Raw genomic sequence first — 4,886 nt, 5'->3', positions numbered from 1 at the left:
CACTTGAACTCCTTATTTTGTTGCTTTCAACACTTTCCCCACTGAGTGGTCTGGAGGAGGTTGGAGAAGGGAAGGAAAAGAAGGGAAGCTAGTGAAGATGGATGTTGCGGGTGTGTGTATGTGGTGTGTGGGTTACAACTGTAGTCCACTTGAACTCCTTATTTTGTTGCTTTCAACACTTTCCCCACTGAGTGGTCTGGAGGAGGTTGGAGAAGGGAAGGAAAAGAAGGGAAGCTAGTGAAGATGGATGTTGCGGGTGTGTGTATGTGGTGTGTGGGTTACAACTGTAGTCCACTAAGGGGGATTTTTCATGGTCAGTTTTAATAGCCTGTGTTCTGGGAAGATTTCAACACTTTCTTAGCAAACAAAGGCCCCATAAAACTGAAGTGACTAGCCAAAGAGGACGTGGTCTTTCAGCACTTCCATCTAAAAAAACACTGCAGAGGAACTTCCTGTATTAAGGTAAATGAACAAATAAATCTTCCTGTACAGACACAAGCTCTCTCTGTTTCTCATGAGTGTTTTATTTGGAACACAGCTCTTCAAGTATGGACTGGGGAGGGCCGAGGGGGCAAGATGGTGAGGGTCTTGTTCCATGAAGCTGGCTTCCCAGAATAAAAAGAAAAAGTCCTACTGTTCGTGGCAATTTTTGTGGTTTAAATACTCTTTCTATGGTTGATTTCAGTCAACTGCCCTTAACAACACTAACGCAGAGATGGGACATCTTTGACCCAATCGAGTCTCACAGTCCAGAAGAGAGATTCCCGGATATAAACCTTCTTCCTTGTGGAGCTTCCAAAACAGACCTTTTGTTTAAAAAGCATCTCAGAAGTGAAACGCAGGTCCTCTGCATGGCCTTCAGCACCTCTCATAATAGGCAGAACATGGATTTCAGGTCCCACATGCTCTTGAGTTAATTTTGTTGGATTAAAGGAGATTCAGACCTTTGTGAGGAGGCTGGCCAGGGCTCTGTGAATTCCAGAAGGATGCTGGCATCTTCCTCATCAAGTTCTGCTATTAATAGATTCAGCCTTCAGAAGAAGAGGCTTTCCAGGAAGAGGCTGGAGCTCAGGGAGAAGTGCAGAAGAAATAAAAATGGTGCCACCTCTTACCAAAGGCTACTTAAGACACAGTTAGTTTAGTTTTAATAGATTGTAGTGAAAGAAACTTTCCAATGTAAAATTTTGGTTGATTGGTGGGTAGACATCATTTGTTTGTGTATTAGTGGTACCTGTAACTTGAGACATAAACAGAGTGATATACGCCTTCAGGCTCTTTTTTTTCCCCTTCCCTCCCTCCCTCCTTTCTTTCTCCCTTCCTCCCTTCCTTCCTTCTTTCTTTTCCTTCCTTCTTCCTTTCTTCCTTCACATTGACTAATTATAAGGTTATCTGACAGTGCTGGAGTAAAACAATGAATAAGACAAAGAGAAATGGCATCTGCATTGAAGGAGATCACACCCTAGGAGACACTCATGTGAACACCGACGTAAAGTTCTGTGCTTCAGGGACTGAGATAGAAAGCTAAGCTGACTGCAAAGCATGGAAGGAGTACACATTCTGGCCGGAGTAAGGGGTAAGGAAGGGAAATCAAAAGAGAATGTGTGGGGGGCACCTGGGTGGCTCAGTCGGTTAAGCGGCTGCCTTCGGCTCAGGTCACGATCCCAGCGTCCTGGGATTGAGCCCCGCATTAGGTTTCCTGCTCGGGGGAGAGCCTGCTTTCCTTCCCTGCCACTCTGCCTACTTGTACTCTCTCTCTGTCAAATAAATAAATAAAATCTTAAAAAAAAAAAAAAAAAGAGAGAGAGAGAGAGAGAGACTGTTGTCAAGTCATAACCCAGAAACCTGAAAGATGAGAAGCTTGCTGACCAGAGTATAGAACAGTGCGCTGACAATATGAGAAGGGATGGGTGGAAGTCTATCGATTGATCAAGACAATGCAAGGACTCCAGCTTGCCTGGGGATTTGGAGATAAGAGCTGGAAAGGATACTCTGTGAAGGAAGATGCCAGCAGAAATCTTATCGTGGCCAATCTCGAAAAACTTGCCTTTTATCTTGCCAGCATTGAGGCGGCATTTGAGGGTTTTCAACTGTGGAGTGATACAATCATTTCTGGATTTTGTTTTGTTTTGTTTTAAAGGTTCACTGTAGGGTTGCTTCATGAAAGATAAGAAGCTGGGAGGCAGTTAGAAGAATAGAGTAAGGGGCTTTGATGATGCCATTGACCTTGGGGTCATGCTAGTAAGAATGGACAAGGCAGGGGAAGGAACTCAGGAATTTTAAGGCTGAACTTTGTTACCATTTTGATGTAGGATGAAAGGATGGTTTAGGGTGCCTTCTAGGTGTCTTGTTAGGGGTGAGGAGGAGGGCAGGCATTTACTGAATAGTGGCAGAAGAGAGAACATAAGTAGATGGTTGGAATTGAAAGAGATAACTAAACCCTGGGGAACTTAAAGGAAAAGTACGACAACAAGGATCACTTTATAAATACTTTGAAATATCCAAGATTTAAGGTACTAGGACATAATGACATTATGAAGGCTTGTAGTACTATTAATTATCAAAACACTTAGGTATATTATCTCACTTTGATTTTGATCCTTACCCACACTTTGTGAGACAGGTAAGGATGGCTCCATAAACCAAATGTTTGTAAAATCAATGGAATTCAAAGGAACTGAGCAACACATTTAAGATCACACAGCTGTAGCCGAGGTGGGGCAAAGAGTCAAGTAGTGCACGTCCTAGTGCAAGAACAGAAGGATAAACTCAACATCCTGTAGAAGTGAATGTTACTTTACCTCTAGATATTTCTGCCACTGGCATTGTGAAGATAACTCCAGGATCTGGTTTTGTTGCACAGTTTCTCCAACAGGTCTCCAGGTCACATCAATGGTAACATAGACCTTATTTGAGTTGACTAAAATTATGTCCGAGCCAGTAAGCCCTTGACTATCCTAGAGCTCGAATGATCCAAGAGGGTCCTAAGAGGGTCATGAAGTACTGGCCATCGCATTTGCTGTTGTAAGATCTGACACTGAAGAGGAAGAGGCAAATATATTGTCATCCTTTCCTTTCTCTGGGAAACGGAAAGCAAAACACAAAAACCTACCATTTCCCTCAGGTCAAGTGACAGACACTGACCTCTGACATTCAATTCAGAAGACTCCAAAGTAAACAGAATGATGCAAGCCTACAGAAAAGAAACCAATCTGGGGACATTAAACTTTCTCTTACCTAGAACAAAATAGCTTTCCCTACTACTCTAAGTAGGACTCTGGCAGAGAATATAAAGTTACTTAAAACGCAATTGAGACTAAATTATAGAATGTAATGTGCTTTGCAGCTTTTCAAAAGATGATGGGTAATTTGAAAATCTGTGTAAATGTTAGCTTAGCTCTTGTAAATTCTACCAATTTACATCTCCCTACTCTGCTGACCTTGCTCTTTGCTCATTGTTTGTAACTGTGGGAAATGTCTGCTCACACCCTGTCTAAGCAGATGAAGAGAGATGCATTGTGATTTTTCTCTCTCCTCAGAGAAAAATAGCACAGTGAAGCTTAGCCTTGGAAGTCTGTGTTGCCATTCGATATATCTTCAAATCCAAGCTAAAGTTAGAAAGTGATGGAGTTCAGAAAAATTAACACCGTCTTCCACAACTGATCCACCCTCTTCCTCTTCAAGATACCTTTTACTCTTGTCCAGGACAGACTGACTTTCTAGTTTTCCTCTTCTCTCCCAGCCTGTGCCTTGTAACAGCCCTTCATCGGGTCCTTCCCTTCTTGATGTTAGCCATAAGTCTAACAACTCAGCTTCCTCTCCTGTCTTACTCATTCCTCAGGTGGTTTTTTTTTTTTTTTTTTTTTTTTTTTTTTAATTCAAAGCCTTGCTTTAAATAGACTCTCTAGCCTAATAAATACCCAAATTGTATCCCTGTTTTTGATATTTGTTACAAATCTGTATTGGTATAACCAACAGCCAACTTGACATCTCCACTTAAATATCTACCAGCCTCTTCAACTCAATGTGTCCACACACGCTCTTGACTGGCCACTCACTCCAATACCCAAGCTCACTCCATCCCTCCTTCTCTGTAAACATCATTACCATATCACCATTCTTCAGCTGTTCAGGGCAAAACCCCAACAAATCATCCTTGATTCAACTGTTTCTCTAACATCCCATATCTGATCCGCTAGGAAACACTCTCTGCTGTACCTTCACAGTTTATTCCAAAGCCAACTGCTTCTTATCATCTCTATCATTCCCCATGTGAAAGATTACAATCACCTTCTGCCTTGTGTGCTTGCTTACTCTCTTGTCTTCCTCAGTCTATCATACCTTCATCCTAGGAAGTTATATTTTTATTTTTTTAAAGATTTATTTCCTTATTTGAGAGAGAGAAAGAGAGAGAAAGCGGGAGAGAGAGAGAGAGCAGGGGAAGGTGCAGAGGGAGAGAATATCCAAGCAGACTCCTGCTGAGCACAGAGTCCCACCTGGAGCTTGATCTCACAACCTTAAGATCAAGAAACCAAGCCAAAACCAAGAGTCAGATGCTCAACCAACTGAACCACCCAAGCACCCCACACAGTTGAATTTTTAAAATGGAAATAATATCATGTGATCCTCTTGGAATAAAATCTAAGTTCCCTAACTTCAAAGTTCTGCATGATCTGGTCCCTGCCCTCCCTGACCTCGTCTTTTAATGTTCTGTGCTTTCCATGATCAACTCTGAATACATTTTCTTGCAGTTTCCTGCATATCCAAGCACTTATTACCTCACTGCCTTTGCACATGCTATTCCTCTCCTTGGAATTTTCTTCCTGCCATTTTTTTACATATCTTAGTTCTTATCGTGACTCAAGTTTTGAGTTCATTGTTACCTCCTT

The 4,886-nt window shown here is 42.0% G+C and overlaps 1 long non-coding RNA gene across 1 annotated transcript; it reads right to left on the bottom strand.

Moving 5' to 3' along the window:
- Window positions 1-506: 506 nt before the first annotated feature.
- On the bottom strand, window positions 507-2,879 carry LOC132009949 (uncharacterized). Its single transcript, XR_009402104.1, has 2 exons — window positions 2,799-2,879; window positions 507-1,237 (listed from the first exon to the last, which is right to left on the bottom strand). It is a non-coding gene; the product is annotated as an uncharacterized LOC132009949 (long non-coding RNA).
- Window positions 2,880-4,886: the final 2,007 nt, after the last annotated feature.

This window comes from Mustela nigripes, chromosome 2 (assembly GCF_022355385.1).
Source record: "Mustela nigripes isolate SB6536 chromosome 2, MUSNIG.SB6536, whole genome shotgun sequence".
Taxonomy (NCBI): Eukaryota; Metazoa; Chordata; class Mammalia; order Carnivora; family Mustelidae; genus Mustela; species Mustela nigripes.
The sequence above is the reverse complement of the archived record's forward strand: the minus strand, read 5'-3'. Positions and strand labels throughout refer to the sequence as shown.